The sequence below is a fragment of the Carcharhinus amblyrhynchos genome, chromosome 6, assembly GCF_965287045.1.
Source record: "Carcharhinus amblyrhynchos chromosome 6, sCarAmb.v2.hapA, whole genome shotgun sequence".
Lineage (NCBI taxonomy): Eukaryota > Metazoa > Chordata > Chondrichthyes > Carcharhiniformes > Carcharhinidae > Carcharhinus > Carcharhinus amblyrhynchos.
This window is the reverse complement of record NC_137329.1, coordinates 121,185,495-121,212,207: the sequence shown is the minus strand read 5'-3', so window position 1 is coordinate 121,212,207 and position 26,713 is coordinate 121,185,495. Positions and strand designations below refer to the sequence as shown.

The window sequence follows — 26,713 nt, the reverse complement described above, 5'->3', positions numbered from 1 at the left end:
AATGGGGTTTTTTGTATCCGTATTTACCAAGGAAACTGGCATGGAGTCTACAGAAATAAGGCAAACAAGTAGCGAGACCATGGAACCTATACAGATTAAAGGGGAGGAGGCTTGCTGTCTTGAGGCAAATCAGAATAGATAAATCCCCAGGACTGGACAGGGTATTCCCTCTGACCCTGAAGGAGACTAGTGTTGAAATTTCAGGGGCCTTGGCACATATATTTAAAATGTCAGTACCCACGGGTGAGGTACCGGATGATTGGAGGATAGCTCATGTTGTTCCATTGTTTAAAAAAGGAAATTATAGGCCAGTAAGTTTGACATCAGTAGAAGGTAAATTATTGGAAGGAGTACTCAAAGATAGGATCTATAAATACTTGGATGGACAGGGACTTATTAGGGAGAGTCAACATGGCTTTGTGCGTGGTAGGTCATGCTTAGCCAATTAGAGCTTTTTGAGGAGGTTACCAGGAAAGTGGATGAAGGGAAGGCAGTGGATGTTGTCTACATGGACTCCAGTAAGGCCTTTGACAAGGTCTCGCATGGGAGGTTAGTTAGGAAGGTTCAGTTGCTAGGTATACATGGAGAGGTAGTAAATTGGATTAGACATTGGCAGAACTCTCCATTCACCTGACGAAGAGGCAGTCTCCTTGAAAGCTTGTGAGTATTATCAAATAAATCGGTTGGACTAAAACCTGGTGTTGTCAGACTTTTTACTGTGTTTACGCCAGTCCAACGCTGGCATTCCCACATCATTCTTCCATTGAGCCAGAGAGTGGTAGTGGAGGATTGCTTCTCTAAGTGGAGGCCTGTGACTAGTGTGTGCCACAAGGATCAGTGCTGGGTCCATTGTTGTTTGTCATCTATATCAATGATCTGGATGATAATGTGGTAAATTGAGTCAGCAAATTTGCTGATGATACAAAGATTGGAGACGTAGTGGACAGTGAGGAAGGTTTTCAAAGCTTACAGAGGGATTCAGATCGCTAGAAAAATGGCAGATGGAATTTAATGCAGACAAGTGTGAGGTATTGCACTTTGGAAGGACAAACCAAGGTAGAACATACAAGGTAAATGGTAGGACAGAGTGCAGTAGACAGAGGGATCTGGGAATACAGATACATAATTTCCTAAAAGTGGTGTCACAGGTAGATAGGGTCATAAAGAGTGCTTTTGGTACACTGGCCTTTATAAATCAAAGTATTGAGTATAAGAGTTGGAATGTTATAGTGAGGTTGTATAAGACATTGGTAAGGCTGAATTTAGAGTATTGTGCGCCGTTTTGGTCACCTAATTACAGGGAGTATATTAATAGGTTGAAGGAGTGCAGAGAAGGTTTACAAGGATGTTGCAGGGACTTGAGAAACTGAGTTACAGAGGAAGGTTGAATAGGTTGAATCCGTCATTAAGGAGGAAATTGCGAGGCATCTTGAAGGGAATTGCTTGATAGAGCAGACGCAGCACAGTTTCATTAAAGGGAAGTCGTGTCTGACAAATTTACTGAGTTCTATGAGTTTGTGTCTAGGGCAGTGGATAGAGGAGAGCCGGTGGATGTGGTCTTTCTGGATTTTCAGAAGGCGTTTGACAAAGTACCTCACAAGAGGTTATTGCAGAAGGTCGGGGGACATGGAGTTGGGGGTAGGGTGTTAGCGTGGATAGAGGATTGGTTGTCAAATAGGAGGCAGAGAGTGGGGGTCAACGGGTGCTATTCGGATTGGCGGATGGTGACTAGTGGAGTGCCCCAGGGGTCGGTGCTGGGGCCTCAGCTTTTTACCATTTATATAGATGATCTGGAGGAGGGAACCGAGTGTAGGGTGTCGAAATTTGCGGATGACACTAAGATTGGGGGAACGGCAAATTGTGCGGAGGGTGTGGAGAGTCTGCAGAAGGATCTAGATAGGCTGGGCGAATGGGCCAGGAAATGGCAAATGGAATTTAATGTTGGCAAGTGTGAGGTGGTCCGCTTTGGTAGGAAGAATGGTAGGAAGGACTATTACTTACGTGGCGAAAAATTGCAGCAGGCGACGGTGCAGAGGGACCTCGGGGTCCTTGTGCACGAGTCGCAAAAACCCAGCTTGCAGGTGCAGCAGGTGGTCAGGAAGGCGAATGGGATGCTGGCCTTCATAGCGAGGGGGATTGAATATAAAAGTAGGGAGGTCTTGCTGCAGCTGTATGGGGCATTGGTGAGGCCGCAGCTGGAGTACTGTGTGCAGTTTTGGGCGCCGCACCTGCGCAAAGATATTTTGGCCTTGGAGGGAGTGCAGAGGAGGTTTACTAGGCTGATACCGGAGTTGAGGGGGTTGAGCTATGAGGAGAGGCTGAATAAACTAGGCTTGTACTCGTTAGAGTTTAGAAGAATGAGGGGAGATCTCATTGAGACGTATAAGATGATGAATGGGATGGATAGGATAGAGGTGGAGAGACTCTTCCTGCTCAAAAAAGACAGTAGGACTAGGGGGCACAGCCTCAAGATAAAGGGGGGGGCGGTTTAGAACGGAGTTGAGGAGGAACTTCTTCACTCAAAGGGTGGTGAATCTCCGGAATTCTCTGCCCGTTGAAGTGGTGGAGGCTGCCTCGCTAAATATTTTTAAGAAGCGGGTTGATGGGTTTTTGATAAGAGAGGGGATTAAGGGTTATGGGGAGAGGGCGGGAAAGTGGAACTGAGCCACGACAGATCAGCCATGATCTTATTGAATGGCGGGGCAGGCTCGAAGGGCTAGATGGCCTACTCCTGCTCTTATGTTCTTATGTTCTTATGTAGGTTAGGGCTTTATTCCCTGGACCGTAGAAGAATGAGGGGAGATTTGATAGAGGTGTATAAAATTATGATGGGTGTAGATAGAGTGAATGCAAGCAGGCTTTTTCCACTGAGGCTAGGGGAGAGAAAAAAACTAGAGGACATGGGTTAAGGGTGAAGGGGGAAAAGTTTAAAGGGAATATTGGGGGGGCGGGTGGTTTCTTCAGAGTGGTGGGAGTGTGGATTGAGCTGCCAAATGAAGTGGTAAACGTGGGCTCACTTTTAACATTTAAGAAAAACTTGGACAGGTTCGTGGATGAGAGTGATGTGGAGGGATATGGTCCAGGTGCAGGTCAGGGGGACTAGGCAGAAAAATGGTTTGGCACAGCCAAGAAGGGCCAGAGGGCCACTTCCGTGCTGTAACGTTCTATCGTTCTATGATGTGGAGATGCTGGCGTTGGACTGGGGTGAACACAGTAAGAAGTCTCTCAACACCAGGTTGAAATCCAACAAGTTTATTTGATAGTAAACGCCATAAGCTTTCAGAACACTATTCCTTCGTCAGGCTAGTGGAGAGTTCCTCGGAACAGCATTCCGAAAGTATGTGGCGTTTACTGTCAAATAAACCTCTATGGTTCTAAGGCAGGGACACTCCCCACAGCACAAGATCGTCCAAGGATAGAGCCAAACTATCCCCAGAGTTAATAGGTTTAAAATCATTGGTAAATGACTTAAAAAAGAGGAGAAATGTTTATACTCAAATGATTGTTAGGATCTGGGATTCATTAGGATTGGCAACAAGACACTTCCGAACAGATAGTGTTATTCAGCTATTGTTTGTAACCATGGGCAACACAGAAAAACAATGTTTCGAAACACATTTACCAACGATCAAAAGGTCTACATTCCATTGAACCAGTTTTCTTATTAACTTATGACCATCAACAAGACGTGCTGCAATTATGATAGGGCTGTACAATAACATATTGGTCACATTTCTAGACTAGTAACCCAAAAGCCTGGAATACTCACCCTGCATCGCATGGGATGGCATGGTGGCACAGTGTTTAGCACTGCTGTCTCACAATGCAAGGGACCTGGGTTTGATTCCCAGCTTGGGTCACCGTCTGCGCAGAGTCTGCACGGGTTTCCTCCGAGTGCTCTGGTTTCATCCCACAGTGCTGGTTAGGTGCGTCAGCCATGCTAAATTCTCCCTCAATGTACCTGAACATGCACTGGACTGGGGCAACTAGGGGATTTTCACAGCAACTTCATTGCAGTGTTCATGTAAGCCTACTTTGACACTAATAAATAAACTAAACATTCTATAACAGGACTCCCTGGAATGGGGCCTGAACTCTTGTGGTGCAAGAGTGGGAATACTGTCTCTTGGTCACTCCAACCCCTGTTTTAACTTATGAACCATTGTTCAGACAAAGAACATCGAAAGACAAAATGATACCAAATCAATTAATCTATAGCAGAGTGAAACATGAGGTGGGGAAAACCCTCAGCTTGGAGAGAATTGGTCCAAAGTCACTTTAACTCTCCCAGACTTATAACTTCAGATTAGTTTAGATTGCTTTCTGTTCAAAACAGTAAATTGTGTTTCTACTTGAGTTGGTAACAAAACGAAAATCCTCAGCCTTTGTCAAAAGATTATTGCATTGTATTATACGTGTTCATAAACTTCTTCTGAATAGGTGAAGGCTTTTTATTGAAGACAGCTGACATCTTGATCTTGGTATGAAAGCCGTGATACAGGAAATTATCCCAAGATGTTTCACAGAAGTACAACTGGCTGATAATAGTTGCCATGATGTGGATGTGCCGGCGTTGGACTGGGGTAAACACAGTAAAAAGTCAGGTGACGAAGGGACTAACCTGAAAGCTTGTGCGTTTACTATCAGATAAATCGGTTGGACTAAAACCTGGTGTTGTCAGGCTTTTTACTGATAATAGTTGCCACAGCAATAGGAGATATGGGGCGGGGGGGGGAGCGGGCAGGGGAAGAGAGGCAGCAGAAGGGAGATATCTGAAAGGAGAGCCAGAAGGATAGAGGGAATAAAAGTTGAGGGGAATAGCCCCAATGAATATTACAGAACTAAAACAGATAATGTTGGGCTGCAGACAGCAAGTAGAGTTAATATTTGCAATTAAAAGAGGGGGTCTAATAGTTGGAGCAGACAAGAAAACCAGTGATTGGTGGAAGCTAGGTCCAGTGAAGCTTAAAAGACCTTAAAAAGGTCAGAGCGAAGGTGAGAAGGGCAGTGTATAAAATGGATAGGATTTGAGTGGGGGGGGGGGGGGGGGGGGGTGTGTTAGGTCAGGATTTGTTGGGGGCAGGGTGGGGTCAGGACAGAATCTGGCCTTGATGGGATATGGGCAGTTTGGGTTACGTCTTGGTGGTGCTGGGATTGGGTCAGTTAAAGCCTTGGTGGGGGTGGATGAGAGTTGGACCTGGTGGGTATGGTTGGAATTCTGTGGGTTGGGGAGTTCCTGCGATGGAGGGAGTGTTGAGGAGAAAATCCCTTTGGGGTTGGGGAAGGGAAGAGGTGTCCCATGGGCGGGGTTCGGTGTAGTTCTGTACAATAGCTACCAGAAGTTAAAAGGGGGGTTCCCCAGTCATCTTCGGTGGGCCCCTCCCAATACAATACCCTGGAGCTTGGAAGTTATGGCTGATTGCAACCAAGATGTGTAGGTGACAAGACAGGAGAAGGTACGAGTATAAAGGCAAGATATCAGAATGTGTTAATGTTTTTATTTGATCCTTGAACCATCTTTTCACAATTGTTTCGAGAAATCTAGCTCAGTAGCAAAGACTGGAGCTGTACTAGTTATGGGTGTAAAAGGAGAATATTCCAGGACTTGGATTGTAACTAACAATACTGATAGTTTTCAGAGTGCAGCTGAAGTGAATCGAGTCACTGTGGGTTGAGTTGGGAGGCGGTTTAATTGGCTTTCAAACAGCAGCAGATGTTGGAAATGGGAAACAAACAGAGGAAATGCTGGAAACATTCAGCAAGCGAGTCAAGGTCTGTGGAAGGATCAAATATGTTAACCTTTCAGGTGTAGGTCCTTTGTTAGAATAGTACTGACAATTTTCCACTTCTGATGCTGCCACTGACAAGTGTTTTACCAGCTGCAACCAGCCAGTGGGGACTCTCCAAACCTAAGGGCCATCATAAGACGTAGGAGCAAAAGTCAGCTGTTCAGCCCATCAGTCTGCTCCACCATTCAGTGAGATCATGATTAACTGATATGGTAACACTCAACTCCACTTTCCTGCCTTATCCCCATAACCCCTGATACTGTCCTTACTGATTAAAAGCCTTACTGTCTCAACTTTGAATACACTTAATGATCCAGCCTCCACAGCCCTCTGTGTAAAGAATTCCACAGATTCATACACTCAGATGAGGAATTTTTTCTGTTAAAATGAGCGACCTCTCATTTTGAGATTATGCCTTCTGGTCCTAGACTCTCCCACAAAGGGAAACAACCTCTAAGTATTGACTCTGTCAAACCCTCAGAATCCGATATGTCTTTATAAGGTCATCTCTCATTTTTCTAAACTCCAATGAATACAGGCTCAATCTATTCAACCTCTCATGTGAGAATCTCTCCATACCTGGATCAACTTGGTGAACTGTCTCCAATGCCAGTGTATCTTTCCTTAGATAAGGGGACCAAAACTGTTCACAGTATTCCAGAGATGGTCTAACTGGTAAAGTTATGTCTAACCTTGCATAGTTGTACAAAGAACTTTAAATGAAGGCCAACATTCCATTTGTCTTCCCTACCACCCACTGAGCTTGCATGAGCATCCCAAATGCCTCCATGTGCAGATTTCTTTCTCCATTTAAATAATATCCAGCTTCTTTATTCTTCTTAAAGTGCATGACTTTGCATTTTCATATTCCTCTGCAAACTTTGTCATCCCCACCACTTGCATTCCCACCTATTTTTGTGTCACCTGTGAACTTTGGAATAGTGCATTCTCTTCCTTCGTCCAAGTTATTAATATATATGGTAAATAATTGTGGCCCCAGTACTGATCCCTGTGGCACTCCATTTGGTACAGGTTACCATCCTGAAAATGCCTCTCTTATCCCAACTCTGCCTTCTCTCAGTTAGCTAATCTTCTATCCAAGCTAACATACTACTCCCAACACCGTACGTTCTTATCTTATTAAGCAGCCTCTGGAGTAGCACCTTATGGAATGTTTTGGAAATCCAAGTATATTACATTTACTAGTTCCTCTATCTGTTCTGCTCGTTACCACCTCAAGTAGTTCTCATACATTTGTCTGGCACGATTTCCCCTTCATGCTGACTCAGCTTGATTATATTTATTTTTGAATACTCTGCTATTACATCCTTTTATGATAGACTCTAATATTTTCCTAGTGACAGAAGTTAAGCTAACTGACCAAAAGTTACTTATTTTTTGTTTCCTTCCCTTTTTGAATAATATTAGGGGTTTTCTGATCTTCCAGGACATTTCCAGAAATTAAGGATTCTTGGAAAATTACTACCAATGCATCTAATATCTTTGTAGCTACTTCCTTTAAAATCCTGGGATGCAACCCATTAGGTCCAAGGGACTTAGTCTTAGCTCCATTAGTTTCCCTAGTACCTTTTCTCTAGTGATCGTTATTTATTTCCTCTTTGCCCCTTGATTATTTAGTATTTTCTCCACATCTACCGTGTCAAGCCCATGAAGAATTTTATATTGTTAATTTGACCACCCCTCATTCTTCTAAACACCAGAAAATATAGATCTGGTCTCTTCTCACGGAACCATCCCCTTATCCTAGGAATGAATCAAATGAACCTTCACTGCACTGTCTCCAGGGCAGGCATATCCTAAGTATAATCTTGCCAACTGTGATTAAGTGTATGCCTGGAGGTTTCTTCACATAACTTGCCCCTAAACTCCAGCTATTAGTTGGCCAACACATCCATGCTTGCGATGTGACATTCCTACACTAAATCGGAAAGCAAAATAACTCATGATCCAAGCAGATGGTGTTTGACTGTCAACCAATTACCATTGTCCCCCATTTCAATATTTTTGTAACTGGCAAAGGGAAATTTTCAAAAGAAAGTGACAAAAAAATTTTTTTTAATGTCCTGATAATTTTTCTCCAGGGTTGATCACAGCAGTATTCTGGAGGATTAGCAACCCTATCCATAAGTATGGAGAACAAAACTGTACACACAGAATTCCAGGTCTGGCCTCATTATATTTACTCTTATACTCCAATCCCTTTGTAACAAGATGTTAACACAACACTTACCTTCCTACCTGCTGTACTCATAGGTTAACTTCCAGTGATTCGTTTACAAGAGCACCCAGGTTTCTCTGAATGAAAATATTTTAAAAGTTTAAATTTGAAGTTTTAGAGTCACAAGTAGGCTTACATTAATACTGCAGTGAAGTTACTGCGAAAATTCTTTAGTTGCCACACTCCAGCCCCTGTTTCAGGTACACTGAGGGAGAATTTGGCATGGTCAATGCACCTAAGCAGCACACCTTTCGAACTGTGGGAGGAAACCGGAGCACCCAGAGGAAACCCACACAGACACGGAGAACATGCAAACTCCACACAGACAGTGACCTAAGCTGGGATTGGACCCGGGTCCCTGGCACTGTGAGGCTGCAGTGCTAACTATTGTGCCACCATGCCTGCCCATGAAATATTTCCCAGGTTCTCATCTTCCAAAGAATATTCTTTTAAAAGTTGTCTTATCAAACTGAATAACTTTATATTTTGTCCCACTGTATTCCATTTGTCATTCTCTTGCCCACTCACCCATGCTAACATGTTGGTCCATGTTAGTCAACTTAGTTCAGACAGGGCAATGTCAAACCATTGGCACAGGTCAAAAAGCTAATAGTGTCTTTATTTGACACTGAACTGGGTTGGCAAACAAGAGACTGGGAGCAGGCTGAATGTAAGCATGTGCATGCACATTACACAATTGTAGTCTTGATGCCAAATAACTCCATTTTGTGTCATGACCCAGATAGAGTATAACAAAAGTCAGGGTCCAAGCTGGAATTGTGAAAGTAAGGAAATTGTCTGCAGGGCTATGGGTAAAGAGCAGTGGGGACTGGAACTAAGTGGATAAACCTTGAAAAGAGCTGATGCAGGCACAATGGGCTATATCCCTTTTCTTTGTGCCGTCTGACCATCCCCCCTCTAACCTGTACTATATCATTCCATGATGAGATCAAATCTCTTCGAATAATTTAGCTTCACTTTGCTCCATCTCATTCAGAATCAGTTCAAGACTTAACTTCTTAACCTTGAGGCAAAGCCAGAACTGCTTCATGTTCCCACTGATTCCACAACACAAATAGCCCTATACATAACATAAACATAAGAACATAAGAAATAGGAGCAGGAGTAGGCCATCTGGCCCCTCGAGCCTGCCCCGCCATTCAAAAAGATCATGGCTGATCTGTCGTGGCTCAGGTCCACATTCCCGCCCTCTCCCCATAACCCTTAATCCCCTCTCTTATCAAAAACCCATCAACCCGCGTCTTAAAAATATTTAGCGAGGTAGCCTCCACCAATTCAACGGGCAGAGAATTCCAGAGATTCACCACACTTTGAGTGAAGAAGTTCTTCCTCAACTCCGTTCTAAACCGCCCCCCCTTTATCTTGAGGCTGTGCCCCTTAGTCCTACTGTCCTTTCTGAGCAGGAAGAGTCTCTCCACCTCTATCCTATCCATCCCATTCATCATCTTATACGTCTCAATGAGATCTCCCCTCATTCTTCTAAACTCTAACGAGTACAAGCCTAGTTTATTCACCCTCTCCTCATAGCTCAACCCCCACAACTCCCAAACTGTCTGCAATTCTCAGCACTGAAAACTAATAATTAGAATCACTCCACTGATTACTGGGTTGAGGGATTAGTCGAGGAAAGGTTGAGCTTATACCAGTAGAGTTCGGAAGAATGAGAAGTCATCATATCAAAGCATATTGGATTCTGAGGGTAGATACTGAAAGGATGGCCAAAATTCTCCCACCTTGCCCACTACAGGAATCGTAGCAAGCGTGACAGAAAATTTGGTGGACCAAAGATTTGTTGAGCTTGAGTGGAAGTTTCCGATCTTGGGCCACGCAAAGCTGGAGAATCTGGTCCAACATTTCTCCCTGTGATGGAATCTCAAATTAGGAGACAGTTTGAAAATGAGGAGTCTCCCATTACTGAGATAAGGAGATTTTCTTTTCCTTTCAGGAGGGTCATTACTTGGTGGAATTCTTCTTCTCCACAAGCAGGGAGGCTGGCTCACTGATTATTTCAAGACTGAGTTAGACAGGTTTTTGATTGACAAGAGAGTCAAAGATTATGGGGGTGGACAAGAAAGTGAAGTTCAGACCACAGTCAGATCTTATTGACCAGAGGAGCAGGCTTGAAGGACTAAGTGGCTTCTAATTCCTGTATGCATCAACTCGGCAATTTAATCAGGGACTGACAAATTATCTCCTTGGAATCATTCTAGATGTAGATGAGATTTAAACCTCAGGCTATTTGAATCTTCTGCTCATCTCAACACTTGGCCTGCAACACAGTGGGTTTTCAAAGAATAGATTAATTGAGCTAAGCGCTGGCAGCTCCATACTGATCCTGGCAATGTTGCTAAAACAGGTATTGGTAGGTGGATTCTGAAGCATTGAGAGTTGGCAATAAGAATTTGGCAGCTGGAAATGATTATTATATCCAATTCTTTTGAAACGCCGTGGGGCCAAACTTGATCCCCACTTCAGCACAATTGCAGTTTTGCCCTAATTCACTCTCGTGTTAGTTTTCACTAGACATGGGTTTCTAACTTATTACTGCTCCCAGTACCAAGCAATACCCAAACTGAATTTAACAAGACGGGAACAATTGCCGTTCAGTCATTGGACTATATAAATCAGGCGTTGGGCCTATGTGTAACATTGAATTTTAAACATAAAACACTGGACAATAAATAGATGACAGACATTATGCACAGGGGTCTTTGGCTGCAAGTTTACTGACTCTAGCACATCAAATGAACAGTTGTTTGTGTTCTTGAAATGTATTTGTATGGTTCTTTACACAGATCCTCAGGAGGATGTAGGTTACATCTACACTGCAACTTTTACAGGTTTTGCAAAGTAAATCCAATACAAATCAACATCAATTCACTCTCAGGCTGCAACAGAATTAGGATTTGGGTGAATTCTTGGGGAAAGTGCTGTGTAAATTTGTCTCACTTGGTAACACTGAGCTCAAAAGGTTTTGAACTCAAGTCCCATTTCATGACTTGAAGTCAGGCTGAAATTTCCTGCAATACTCAGTCATAGAGTCACAGAGGTTTACAGCATGGAAACAGGCCCTTTGACCTAACTTGTCTATGCCACCCTTTTTTTAAAGCCCCTAAGCTAATCTCAATTGCCTGCATTTGGCCCATATCCCTCTATACCTATCGTATTCATGTACCTATGATAAAAGATCATAAATTTTAAAAGATAAAATTGTACCTGGCTCTACTACTACCTCTGGCAGCTTGTTCCAGACACTCACCACCCTCTGAGAAAATTGCCCCTCTGGGCATTTTTGTACATCTCCCCTCTCACCTTAAACCTATGCCCTCTAGTTTTAGACTCCCCTACCTTTGAGAAAAGATATGACCATCTACCTTGTCTGTACCCCTCATTATTTTATAGACCTCTATAAGGTCACCCCTCAGCCTCCTACGCTCCAGAGGGAAAAAAGTCCCTGTCTATTCAGCATCTCCTTATAACTCAATCCATCAGCTCCTGGTAGCATCCTAGTAAATCTTTTCTGCACTCTTCCTAATTTAATAATATCCCTTCTATAATAAGGTGACCAGAATTGCACACAGTATTCCAAGTGCGGCCTTACCAATGTCTTGTACAACTTTAACAAGACGCCCCAATGCCTGTATTCAATATTCTGACCGACGAAACCAAGCATACTGAATGTCTTCTTCACCACTATGTCCACCTGTGGCTCCACTTTCAACGAACTATGAACATGTACCCCTTGATCTCTTTATTCTGTAACTGTATTCAACGCCCTACCATTAACTGAGTAAGTCCTGCCCTGGTTCAATCTACCAAAATGCATCACCTCGCATTTGTCTAAATTAAACTCCATCTGCCGTTTGTCAGCCCACTGGCCTAACTGATCAAGATCCCATTGCAATTGGAGCCAATTTTCTTCACTGTCCACTATGCCACCAATCCTTGTGTCATCTGCAAACTGACTAACCATGCCTCCTATATTCTCATCCAAATCATTAATATAAATGACAAAACAGTGGACCCAGCACTGATCCCCAAGGTACACCGCTAGTCACAGGCTTCCAGTTTGAAAAACAACTCCCTACAACCGCCCTCTGGCTTCTGTCAAGAAGTCAATTTTGTATCCGTTTGGATACCTCACCCTTGATCCCGTAAAATTTAAGTTTATGTAACAACCTACCATGTGGTACCTTGTCAAGGGCCTTGCTAAAGTCCATGTAGACAACATCAACTGCACTGCCCTCAACTACCTTCTTGGTTACCCCTTCAAAAAAAAAACTCAATCAAATTTGAGAGACATGATTTTCCACTCACAAAGCCATGCTGACTGTTCCTAATCAGTCCTTATATCTCTCAAAATACCTTCCAACAATTTACCCACCACAGATGTGAGGCTCACTGGCCTGTAGTTCCCAAACTTTTCCCTGCAGCCCTTCTTAAGCAAAGGCACAACGTTTGCCAATCTTCAGGCACCTCACCTGTGACTATCGATGATTCAAGTATCTCGGCTAGGGGACCCACAATTTCCTCCCTAGCCTCCCACAATGTCCTGGGATACACTTCATCAAATCCCCAGGACCTGATCTACCTTGATGTGCTTTAAGACATCCAGCACCTCCTTCTCTAATATGTACAATCCTCAAGACATCACTATTTATTTCCCCTTAATCCCTAACATCCATGCTTTTCTCAACAGTAAATACTGATGAGAAATATTCATTTAGGATCGCACCCATCTCTTGTGGATCTGCACATAGATGACCTTTTTGATCCTTAAGAGGTCCTTCTCTTTCCCTTGTTACACTTTTGCTCTTTGTGTATTTGTAGAAACTCTTTGGATTCTCCTTTGCCTTAACTGCCAAAACAATTTTGTGTCCTCTTTTTGCCTTCCTGATTTCTCTCAGCTGTACTCCTACACCCCCTATACTCTTCAAGGGATTCACTTGATCCCAGCTGCCTATGCATGTCATGTGCCTCTTTCTTCTTCTTGACCAGGGCCTCAATATCCCAAGTCATCCACAGTTCCCGACTTCTGCCAGTTTTGCCCTTCACTAAGAGGGATGTGTTTACCCTGAACCCCAGTTAACACACTTTTGAAAGCACTCAGGGAATTCTTTGCAAGAGATGCAGTCATTCCAAAGAGATGCTTTCTGCCTGCTTTGCAAATGGAAAATATATTTTCTTCTATTCATGTGGGCATGGCTAGCAAGACCAGCATTTGTTGCCCATCCTAAACTGCCCTTGATCTGAGCGGTTGCTAATTCACTTCAAAAGGGCAGTTAAGAGTCAACCACATTGCTGTGGGTCTGGAGTCACAGGGAGGCCGGACCAGGTGAGGAAGGCAGATTTCTTTCCCAAATGGTCATCATTAGGCTTTTAAATCTAAAATTTTTCATTGAATTCAAATTTCACCGTCAGCCATAGTGGGATTTAAAACTGGGTCTCCAGGGTCATCCTGAATCGAAACATAGCTCTATTCCCTCTGCGTGGATACTGCCAGACCTGCTGAGATTTTCCAGCATTTTCTGTTTTTGTCCCGGAGCATTAACCAGGTCTAGGGATTACTAGCCCAGTGACGACACCACCTGCTCTCCCCTAATCCAACAGCATTAATTATGAAGGAGTCATCAGTTGTTTTCTCATCAAAAAAAAGCAGATTAAATTGAACATTCAACCCCTATGCAGTTTGAGAGATTTAGCTGGACAGGAAATGGTGATGGGCTTAATAACAATGCATGCGAGGACAGCATCTGCATTGTTAGTTCCTTCCTTCTTCCTCTGCTCCAGAATTTGATTTACGAGTGCTTTGCATTCGTAAATTGTGTGGGACGTCTTAATCAGGCATTTACCCATTTTTAACATATTCACATTTTGGTATACAAATTTAAAGGTTCTTGGTGGAGTGGTGGATGAGGTGGAGGGCTCTTGCAGGCTGCAAAGAGACATTGATAGGATGCAGAGCTGGGCTGAAAAGTGGCAGATGGAGTTTAACCCTGATAAGTGCAAGGTGATTCATTTTGGTAGGACAAACTTGAATATGGATTACAGGGTCAACGGCATGGTTCTGAGGAATGTGGAGGAACAGAGATCTTGGCGTTCATATCCACAGATCTCTGAAGGTTGCCACTGAAGTGGATACAGTCATGAAGAAGGCTTATAGTGTGTTAGTGTTTATTCACAGCGGGTTTGAGTTCGAGAGCCGTGGGGTTATGCTGCAACTATACCAGACGTTGGTGAGACCGCATTTGGAATGGCGTGTGCAGTTCTGGTCACCTCATTATAAGAAGGATGTGGAAGCATTGGAGAGAGTGCAGAGGAGATTTACCAGGATGCTGCCTGGTTTGGAGGGCAAGTCTTATGAGGAAAGGTTGAGGGAGCCGGGCCTTTACTTTTTAGAGCGGAGGAGGATGAGCGATAACTTAGAGGTTTATAAGATGATGCGGGGGGAAATAGGTAGAGTGGACGTGCAGAGACTATTTCCTCGGGTGGATGTAGCTGTTACTTGGGGGCATGACTATAAGGTTCATGGTAGGAGATAATAGGAGGGATGTCCGAGGTAGATTCTTCACTCGGAGTGGTTGGGGTGTGGAATGGACCGCCTGCTGTGATGGTGGAGTCAGACACTTTAGGAACTTTCAAGCGGTTATTGGATAGGCACATGGAGCACACCAGAATTATAGGGAGTGGATAGCTTGATCTTGGGTTTGGACATCGTTCGGCGCAACATTGAGGGCCAAAGGGCTTGTACTGTGCTGTACTGTTCTATGTAACCCTTCTACTGTTTTATTCTGTATTTTTATTTCAATGGTTGTCCATTGTGTATTACATAAAACATAACAATGAATGATAGTATGCTAGGAAGTAGGAGGACCAAAGGCACATTGGGGGCATGTCCAAAGATCGCTGAATGTGGCAGGACAGGTAAATAAGGCTGTTAGGAAGGTATAGGGATACTTGTCTTTATTAGCCAAGGTAGGTACTATAGAGCAGACAGGTTATGATGGAACTGTATACAACACGTGTTAGGTCACAGCTAGAGTATTGTGCAGCTCTGGTCACCAAACTATAGGAAAGATGTGATTGCACTAAAAGGGTGCAGTGGAGATTCACCAAGGTGTTGCCTGGGCTGCAGCGTTTCAGCTATGAAGAGAGGCTGGTTAGGGTGGGGATATTTGCCTTAGAGCAGAGAAGACTGAGGGGGAACCTGATTGAGGTGTACAAGATTATGAGGGACATTGATCGGGTAGATAGGAAGGAACTTTTTCCCTTAGTAGGGGGAAAGAGATTTAAGGTTAGGGGCAAGAGATTTAGAGATGATTTGAGGAAAGTTTTTTCCACTCAGAGGGTGATGGGAATCTGGAACTCACTGCCTGAAAGTGTGGTAGAGACAGGAACCCTCACAACATTTAAGAAACATTTAGAAGAACACTTGAAACACCATAGCATACAAGGCCATGGACCAAATGCTGGAAAATGGGGTTAGAATAGATTGGTGCTTAATGGTCATGCAAACACAATGGACTGAAGGGCCTCTTTCTGTGCTGTAAAACTTGTATGACTATGGGTGGAATTCTACCGGCACGTCTGGCCAAGGTTTGTATGATCCCACCTGAGGCCAATGAAGAATGCCGTTCTCCATGCCTTGCCCGCCCCCGGAATTGGTGCAGGCATACAGGTAAAATTCTGACTTACGACTCATTTCCACAGGGCAGATTTTAACATTCACTAATATCTTCAAAAAAAAAACTGGGTTTTAGCAAATTAATACCTGCCACAGAACTTAAATGGAGAAGCCAATAAACCAGGACTACACAAACTAGATGCAAAAAGGATGTCCAGAACCAACATTCTTAGTCTAAGGACATGGGATAAACCTTTTAGGCATGGGGTTATGGGCTAGGGCCCGGGTGGGATTGTGGTCAGCGCAGACTTAATGGACCAAATGGCCTCCTTCTCCCCGATGGATTCTATCAACATTTTGCAAGTCTCACCTAACATAAGCCTTGTTCCGCTTCAGATGTAAGTGCCAGTTAGCAAACAATGGAAGAATACGTGTTTGCCTGGACTGATTACCAGTAACACTGTTGGCATCCTGCCATTTCTGTAAGCTTTTCCACTTTAGTTCATCAGTGTCAGGTCACAAAGGAGGAATCTCACAAGAAAGAAATTTTTTCTGAGAACATTAATAATAAATTGACCACCTGACCATTATGGAACATGTCCAATTGCCTAGGGTAAATGCATGAGGTTATGGGGTGGGGAGGACTGTGATCAGTGCAGACTCAATGGACTGAATGTCTTCCTTCTGCACTGTAGAATTTTGTGATTCTATGAACCTAAGACTGACTCTCTTGTCGATCAAAGTCTGTCTAACTCAGCCTTGAATATATTCATTGACCCAGTCTCCAGCACTCTCTGGGAGCAGTTGAGATCTGGGATGACTTACCTGAATGGTCAGTGGAAGCAGATTCATTCTAACACTCAAGGGAATTGGATAAATAGTTGCAAGGAAGAAAAATTGCAGGGCTGTGGGGAATCACATCTGTAAACAAAATCTTGTATGTTTATGCTGCTTCAATTAGAAATTTAAAAATCAATACTGTACAAAATCATAGAATCTTACATTGCAGAATGAGACCATTCAGGCCATCATTGCAGCTCATAACAGCCTTTGTCCAAACATGGACCAAAGAGTTGAATGCAAGAAGTCAGGCAGCATTTGACTGAGTGTGGCAACAATTTGGAGCCTTAGCAAAACTGGAGTCAATGAGAATAAGGGGAAAACTCTATACTGGTTTGATTCATACTCGATACAAAGGAAGATGGCTGTGGCTGTTGGAGCTCAGTCATCTCAGTTCCAAGACATCACTGCAGGAGTTCCTCAGGTAGTGTCCTAGGCTCAACCATTTCATAAATGACTTTTCCCCCATTATAAGGTCAGAAGGGAGGAGACACACTGATGATTACACAACATTCAGCTCCTCTTCAGATACTAATGCAGTCTGTGTCCAAATGAAACAAGATTTGGACAATATTCAGGCTTGGGACAAGTAACATTCATAGATCCTACAGTGCAGGAGGCGGCCATTGAGTCTGCACCGACCACAATCCCACCCAGGCCCTACTCCCATAATCCCATGCATTTACCTTAGCTAGTCCCCTTGATATTAAGGGGCAATTTTAGCATGGCCAATCAACCTAACCCACACATCTTTGGAGTGTGGGAGGAAACTGGAGCACCCGGAGGAAACCCACACCAACACAAGTTTATGCCGCACAAATGTGGGCAATGATTATTTCCAACAAAAAAAAAGCCAACCATTTCCTCTTAACATTTATCACTGAATTCCCCACTATTAACATCCAGGAGGGGTTACCATTGACCAGAAACTTAACTGGGCCAGCCATCTAAATATTCTCGTTTCAAGAGCAGATCAGAGGCTAGGAATGCTGCAGTGAATAACTCACTTCCCGGTGCCCTGAAAGCCTGTCCACCATCGACAAGGCACAAGTGTGATGGAATACTCTCCACGTGACTCGATGAGTGCAACTCCAACAATGTTCAAGAAACTCGATACCAACCAGGACAAAGCAGCCCGCTTGCTCAGCATCCCATCCACCATTTTCAACAATCATTCCCTCCACCATCAATGCACAGTGGCAGCAGTGCACACCATCTACAAGATAGACTGCAGTAACTCACCAAGGCTCTTTCAACAACACCTTCCAAACCCATGACCTTCACCACCTGGAAGGACAACGTGTACAGATGCCTGGGAACACCACTGCCTGCAAGTTCCCCTCCAAGTCATTTACCATCCTGACTCGGAACTGGCTTAGATGGAAAATGGCAATTGGTTTGAAGAGGAGAGGGGTGAGGGGGCACAAAAATATGAGGAAAAGGAGCAGGAGTATAGGCCATTGGTTGCTGAAGGTGAAGATTAATTCTGAGCATTATTTCCGCTTTTGAGTATTATTTCAAATAGCTCTCAACATTAACCTCTAAAATAAAAGCAAAATAGTGCTGAGGCTAGAAGTATGAAATAGAACAGAAAATGCTGGGAAAACTCAGCAGGTTTGGCAGCACCTGTGGAGAGAGAAATATTGTTAACGTTGAGACTATGTGACTCTTCTTCAGAGCTTCTAACGCTTTTTTTTCTGCATTAACCATCTCTGTTCCACTTCATTATGTATGTTGAAGGGGTCACTTTTCACTCACCTCCATTCAAAGACCAAGAACCCAAGGGCAGGATTCATTAAATCATCCGCCAAATTTTCTGTCTTGCCCACTATGACTCCTGCAGTGGGCAGAATGTGATGTGTTTGGCCCTAGTATTTCTTTGCACCTTTAGGATGTGGAAGTCTTTTTACTGTCCATCTCAAAGTGCCCTTGGAAACATGTGATACATTTGATTGTCCAATAACATCAGAGGAAAGTTAAAAGTTAATCATGGGACTAGAGGTGACTAGGGCCGGAATTCTCCGGCTGTTCATCTCCCACCGTCGTTGCAAGTGTGGATGGAGAACTTGACGCTCAGCTAAATCTCTGCTCGCCGCAGTGGGAGAAAATTCATAACGGCACTAAAATAGTTTTGTTTTTTGGTAATTTTCTTTGAACGTTTCTCTTTGCCAGATGTAAAAATACTGAAAATTAGGGGGAATTGTTCAATCATCCAACTGAAACTTTTTCCTTTCCAATTGGTGTAGAGAATTCCACTGGCATGAATGGCCAGAGAATTCTGGGTGGCACACTGGTTAGCACTGCTGTCTCGCAGCACCAGAGACAGCAGGTGCTTGGGTCACTGTCTGTGTGGAGTCTGCACTTTCTCCATATGTCTGCGTGGATTCTTTCCGGGTGCTCTGCTTTCCTCCCTTAGTCCGGTGAGATGGATCGGCCATGCTAAATTCTCCCTCAGCGTACTCAAACAGGCGCTGGAGTGTGGCGACTAGGGGATTTTCACAGTAACTTCACTGTGAAACTGACTTGTGACACTAATAAATAAACTTTAAATTCTGGCCCAGGTTAGGTAAGGACAGCAGGATTTTTTTCCCTAAAGGGAATTAATGAAGCAATTGGGTTTCTGATTGATGCCAACTTTTTATTTCCAGTTCTTTTTAAAATCGCAGGGTCGGGCTGTAAGTCATCTTCAATGAGACAACGACAAAACCTTTCCTCAGAGCTCACTTCACTGATGATAATGATAATCTTCTTAGAACTGTTTATATATTCCCAGGAAGTTGGGGCTATAAATGCACTGGGAGCAGTAAATCTTAACAATATGACATTCAGTACCGAAAAGGATAACAAAACAGTCATTGGGATAATAAAATGACTCCTCACAGAAACATGAACAAACTATGACACTGAACCACGTAATGAAACATTAAGGGTGGGTAGCCTAAAGCTTAGTCAAGAAGGTAGGTTTAAATGACTATCTGACCATATTGGGTGGCTCAGTGATTAGCACTGCTGCCACATGGTGCCTGGGACCTGGGTTCGATTTCCGGCTTGAGTCACTGTGTGGAGTCTGCACATTCTCTCCATATTTGCATGGATTTCCTTTGGATACTCCAGTTTCCTCCCACAGTCTAAACAGGTGCCAGACTGTGGCGACTAGGGGAGTTTCACAGTAACTTCATTGCAGTGTTAATGTAAGCCTTACCCTAGACTAATAAACAAACTTTAAGCGGGGGGGGGGGGTGCTGGTAGATGGAGTGGTTTAAGAAGGGAGCTCCAGAATTTAGGGTTGAGGCAGCAGACAGCACAGTCATCTGAGTGAGCACTGGGATTCAGGGATGAAACCAGAATTGGAGGAGGGCAGAGATCTCAAAAGGATTGTAGGACTGGAGCAGGGTACAGGGTTAGGAAGCAGTGAGGCCATGCAGAGTTTCTGAAAGTGAGGATGAGAATTTTAAATGGAGATAATTTTTTATCGAGAGTCGATGTAGATCAGCAAGCGAGGAACTAGACTCAATGAAAATTAGGAAACAGGCTGCAGAATTATGAGTTCAAGTTCAGAAAGAAAAAAATGCATTATTATTGTGTTTTTGATGATTTCAGGATATCCCAAAGCACTTTGGAGCATGTTAAATACTTCTGAAATGTAATCACTGTTGTAGGAAACATGGAGCCAATTTGTACATAGCAAACTCAAAGCTTGCCAACCTTCCAAGATTGGCCCAGAGTCTCCAGGAATTGAAGATGATTTTCTAGGTCACTGCTGTGTGTGACCCTGGAGAAAAATCATCGGGACATTAAAAAAAATCTTTTAATCATCTTCTTTGAACATTTCTCTTCACCAATCTTATAAATATTGAAAATGGTGGGGAATGCTGTTTGGCTGGCAATCAATCATCCAATTGGCTAACGAGTCTCTTTGCTTTCCAGTTGGTGCAGGAAGGCAGTGAGGCACGAGGATGAATGTGTTGACTCTCTAATGGCTGGAGCCTGGGGGAAGGCATGTTATGAAATCTCCAGGAATACATTTAATCACAGTTGTCAAGTTAGCTCCCACAAACAATAACACGATAATGAGCAGATAATTTATTTTTTGTGATCCTGGTTGGGGGGAGGGTTAAAATTGACCAAGGCTCTAGGGGTAACTTTCCCTACTCTGCTTCAGTGTGATGCCATGGGATCCAAGATAATACAGTAAGAAGTCTCAACGCCAGTTTAAAGTGCCTTACCTGACGAAAGAGCAGCACTCCGAAAGCTAGTGGTGTTTGCTACCAAATAAATCTGTTGGACTTTAATCTGGTGTTGTGAGACTTCTTACTGTGTCCATGCCGACATCTCTACATCCAAGGGAATAGGCAGGGCTTTGCTTTTAAGAGAACAGCATAGGAACAGGCCCTTCAGCCAATCATGTTGTCCTGACTAACTGCTTTATATCCCTCTTTTCCCCAATCATTCATGCATCTATCCAGATAAGTCTTAAGTATCACTAACGTATCTGCCTCAGCCACCTCACTTGGCAGTGCATTCCAGGTACCCACCACTCTGTATAAAAAACTTGCCCCCGCACATCTCTACTGAAACTTTCCCCCCTTATTTTGAACTTGTGCTCCCTTGTAATTGTCATTTCTGCCCTGGGAAAAAGCTTCCAACTGTTCACCCTATCCATACCCCTCAATTTTATAAACTTCTATCAGGTCTTCCCCTCAGCCTCTGTCTTTCCAGGGAGAACAATCCCAGTTTATTCATTCAATCTCTACTCAGCTAATAATCTCCAAACCAGGCAACATCCTTTCTTGTACTCTTGCAAAGCCTCCACATTCTTCTGGTAGTGTTGTGAACAGAATTAGACACAGTATTCCAAATGTGGCCTGACCAATGTTTTATGTAACTAACATAATTTGCCAACTTTTATACTTGATGCCCCAGCCTATGAAGGCAAGCATGCCATATGCTTTCTTTAATTTCAATTCTCTTCCCAAACCCAAGCATTCTAGGGGACTTTCACAGTATTTCATTTCAGTGTTAATGTAAGCCTACTTGTGACGTTAAATGAGAAAAAATTTTTCATCTGTTTCCTTAACTAGTAATTCCTGGAACAGGTTGCAAATCTGTTGTCAGGGGTTTATGGTGTGAGGGGCACCACTCCACATCAAGTGTGGCTGACCAGGAGCCTCTCCCACTCTTACTGCCAGCCACTAGCACGTTTGGAAGGATTTGCAGGTTGACACACTTGATCTGTTTGACCGCGTTACGAATGTGCCTTCCTTTGCCGTCATGTTCTGGGATGGAATTCGAACCTGGAGCTTCTGGCTCAGAAATAATTCATTGCACTACAAATCCTCATCCTTGTTTTAAACAGCTCCAACAGCACTCCCTCAGCAACACACTGGCATGCCAGTCTAGATGACTGCACTCAAGCTCTAGACTTGACACTCTGACTCAGAAGTCAGAGTAGAATTGCACCGAGCCACTGACAGTAGAAGATGGAGTGTGGTCAGGAGAGGTGATTTAATATCTTTCATTCTATCTTTAAGAAACTTCACTCCAATTATATGCACTAAACTGTGATGACAAAGAGAAACTCCAACCATGACCCTCTAATTGCAAGGCAGCTTGCTTTACTTTGCAAGTCAAACTGCAATGACAAGGGGGAAAATTATTTAAACTCCTCTGCTTGTTACAGGCTGGTCACTGCTACACTTAGTTCCTCACTGAACAGAATGGTCCTTTCACCCCAAGCTAAACAATATACAAGGAGCCAGATTTTTATTTAGCAGTAAAACAATGCTTCAGGTCAAAAACCACTTAGCTGCACTGCCAAACCAGGAATGTTTTAGTGCTTTTTTTTACCATTTGCATTGTAATTTACAAAATCTGCACTACACGGTTAGAAATGTCACTAAAAAGAAAGAGCTGTCAGTCCTCGCTTCAACGGTTGCAAATTTGCACAATTACATCCACATCGCCATAATTAAGAAGCTTCAGTGTTTTGATAGTAAATCCCCCATTTATGTAGGTTTATGATATTTTATATATCTAAATACATAAATAACGCGTTAATTTACGTCAGAAGGAAAAGATTTGCAATTAACTGGTATTTTTCACAACTGTAGAAAAACTCAAAACACTTTGAAGTGGTTTTGAAGTGTCATCACTGCTGCAATACAGGATATACGGCAGCCGATGTCATAATGATCAGATAATCTCTTTTTATGGCGTCGACTGAGGGTTAGAAATGGGTCAGGATGCCAAGGCGAATAAACCTGCTCTCCTTCAGAATAGTGCCAAAGATAATACATCCACCCAAGCAGCCTGACTCGGTTTAGCTTCTCATCCCAAAAGCAGCACCTCCACCCGCGTAGCATTCGCTCAGTACTGCACTGGAGTGGCAGCCTTTGTTCCTGTGTTCAAGCCCCCGGAATAGGACATGAACTCAGGTGAGAGGCTCCTTCCTGAGCCACAACAGACAGATGTTTATGACTAGCCACAATGACTTCAACATCCTTTTTACAGGAGTTCCCTTAAAAAGAACAGGCCAAATAAACAGCTAAACGTCATCCACGTCCCCCCCCCTTCCCCCACCATCACCCATGCTAAGCATGGACAATGTCACATTATAACCGCTCATTTATTGCCTCTCTACTGCATGCTGAAGTCTTGTGGCACAGTAGGTGGTGTCCTTGCCGCTAAACCAGAAACTCGGAGTTCAAGTCCCACTCCAGAACTTGATGGCCAAGGAAGGCGTGTTAATAATGTGACCAAATAGGTTTGGTATGAACTTGCAAATCGCCCCAGCGCACACAGCCATGCCAGATCATAAGGAATGAGAGAGATATTCCCGGCCAACTAGGTGATGGAAAGTGACTCCATCATCACTATGCATAGCTCCAAACTACAATGTAGATGCGGTGTTGCCACAGCAACTCACCCTGAACTGTAAAAAATCACCATTATATGCTATAATAATAATTATAAAGGCAAAATACAGTGAATGCTGCAAATCTGAAACAAAACAAAAACCCAGAAAATGTTGGATGAACTCAGGTCTAGCAGCATCACGGAGAAAAACAAGAGTTAATGTTGAGTCTTAGCGACCCTTCTACAGAACTGAAGAAACAGGTAGAAATGTAGAAGAATTTTATAATTGTGAAGGGGGCAGAGGAAGTGGAGCAGAATAAAGCACAAAAATTGGTTGGGGCAAAGGAGATATGGACAGGTTTGTTCTGGATATAAGACAAAAAAGAACGTTAATATTAAGGGATAAAAGAGTGCTAATAGTGGCAAATGGTGAGACAGCAGAATGTCGGACCCTTCACCAATTTGGGGGGGGGGGGGGGTGCCGGAGGGACAGGGTTGGGACAGGTCAGGGAGCTGAAAAACAACTGAGAACAAACTACAAAGAGAGGTGGTGGTGGTGGGGGCGCTAAGACTGAGGAGGAAGTATATTGTCTAAAGTTGTTGAACTCAATGTTGAATCCAGAAAGCTGCAATGTACCCAACTGGATTGGTGTTGTCCTTCCAGTTTGCGTTGGGCAGCGCAGCGTTGCAGCAAGCTGGGGATGGACAAGTGGGCATGAGTGCATGATGCTGAATTGAAACCGGCCGTGTCCCCCTGTGCTGCTGAATTACACCGACTACCGTAACCCCTTGATCTGAAAAAAAATCTCAGCCCCTCTTCAGGTTCCTCCACGGCTTCGGACCGCTCTCTACCTCTAATCTCCTGCAATCCTGCAGGATCTCTGCCCTCCTGAGCACCCCTGGTTTCCAATCCCTCCACCACCAGCGGGCGTACCTGCAGATGTCTGTGCTGTGATCCCTCACTAACCCTGCCTATCTCTCCTCTTCCCCCTGTAAGATTCTGCGGAAAGACTACTTCTGTGATCAAGTGCTGCCTCACCCCTCCCGATGACTCCTTGGGCTCCGTGTCAGTGTGTGTGTGGCTCCTTTGCAAAGCCTCGGAGAGATGCTATGTTAATGCAGAGGCTGTTGCTGTAATCTAATTGATCTGGTCTGTATCGCAAAGCAGTGATGAATGAAACTGCCTCTCAATCTACTTTAATTTGTCATTAAATTATTATTATTATTTAAAAACTGACCGTGTAAACTCTTCCCAAATCAACGTGCTGCTAAGCGAACGGGAAATGTGAATCAGAGCCGAACCATTTCTGGATTCCGGTTACACATACTGCCTGTGAGTTAATTTACAAAACTTTTCAAACTACTATTGGTTCGCGCCTCTTTCTGCTGTAATACTTCTGTCTTTAATGAAAGCAGTTTGTATTTAGATAACTCACTGAGTGAGTGATTCCCTGAACCTTAACTTTCGGGGGGGGGGGGGGGGGGGCGAGGGGGAGGCATCACTTTAACCCCTTAATGCTTTTGCCACGTTACACACTTGTTTAACACCACAAGGAGGGCGAATATAGCAACTTAAAAACAGCCAGAAACGTTCCACGAACTGCGACACTGTAACCAGGTGTGTGAAAGACAGAGAGACACACATCAACAGATCTTTGTCAATATCTATTAAAACCAGACAGTAAAAAAAATTGGGAAATCTCCGATCAGCTAGGAACTCACCTGCAGTAATCCACCTCACACACACGTGGTGGAGACTGTTACTTAATTTGTAATTGCCCCAACTCCAACCTCCCTCCCAGGATACATATTCCTACAGCGTAATTGCAAGCAGTTGTCAAAATAACCCTTTCTGCAGAAACTTGATTGAGTGCAGCTTTTTTAAAAAAACTACTCACATTTGCCTCCTTCATAAGGAATCTCGATGATTTCTCTCTCCTTCACAATTGGATCCTGTTGAATTCCGACAGGAACAGCCGCATATTGTCCAAAGACACAACCCTCCCGCAACTGCAAGATCCAAGCTGACTGAGTTATCCCCCCACCACCCACCTCTCTCTGTTCCCCTAGCAAGTGTTTATCAGGAGAACAAATTCCAGCAGCTTCCTTTCCCAGAATGAACAGACACGCCTGCTTGGCAGAGAGAGAGGACATGGGGAGTGTGAGACAGAGTTTAATGTATCACGGGGAAGCTGTCAGTAGCTGCTTTGTAACGAGACCGGAGATCCACCAATGAGAGAGATCTATCTCTATGGGGGGAACCCCTTTGGCAGGGCTTCTTTGCTGCACGCCTCTCATTAAACAGCCTATCACTTCTTTTGAAAAGGTCGCAAAATCCGACTATTAAGTGACGCCCATAAAGTGTTGGAATTGGAATCTGTCTCTGGGGTTACTGTGACTTTCATTCACAGCCCTGCATAATCGCACGGAATAATGAACCAATTTGCATTGACATAGCGCCTTCCAGAGCCTCCGAGACATATCAAAGAGCTTTATAGCCAATGTAGTCACTATCAACATGTGGGGGTGACCATTGACCAGAAACTGAGCTGGACTCACCATGTGGTTCCAAGAACAGGTTAGAGGCTGTGGGAGTAACTCACCTCCCGTTTCCCCAGAGCCTGTCCACCATACAAGACACATGTCAGGACTGCGATAGAATAATCTCCATTTGCCTGGCTGACTGCTGCTCCGACAATACTCAAGAAGCTCAACATCATCCAGACTAAAGCAGCCCGCTAGATTGGCACCTCATCCACAAGTATTCACTCCCTCCACCACTGATGCACAGTAGTAGCAGTGTGTCCCATCTACAAGATGCACTGTAAGCACTCACCAAGGTTCCAAACCACTGGCCTCCACCACTGAGGGCGACAAGGGCAGCAGATGCATGGGAACACCTGTAAGCCACACTCCATCTGAATTGGATATATGTCACTGTTCCTCCACTGTCTTTTAGTCAAAATCCTAGACCTCCCTCACTAACAGCACCATGGGTGTGCCCACATTACAGGGACTGCAGTGGTTCAAGAAGGCAATTCACCATCACCATCTCAAGGGCAATTAGGGATGGACAATAATTGCTGGCCTAACCAGCTACATCTGCATCCTAAGAACGAATCAAAAAACTTTCTTCCCTTCATATGCAGGCTCTTTCCAATCCTATAGCAAAATGCGCCAGCTAACTTGCACACAGCAAGATCTCACAAAGAGCCAGGTAATTAGAACCAGATTTTTTTTGTTCAATAGCGTTGATCCAAATATTGGCCAGGTTACATGGTGATGAAATGGTGCCATGCGAACTTTTATACCCACCAAAGTGGGGAGATGGAATCTCAACAATCA

The 26,713-nt window shown here is 43.8% G+C and overlaps 1 protein-coding gene across 1 annotated transcript in view; it reads right to left on the bottom strand.

Annotated features, from left to right (window-relative positions):
* Positions 1–25,596, bottom strand: part of LOC145344277 (uncharacterized) — a 118,328-nt gene extending 92,732 nt beyond the window's left edge. Inside the window, exon 1 of the transcript XR_013886853.1 lies at positions 25,267–25,596. The gene's annotated coding sequence lies outside the window, so the exon portion shown is untranslated. The remainder of the gene's footprint in view (positions 1–25,266) is intronic.
* Positions 25,597–26,713: the final 1,117 nt, after the last annotated feature.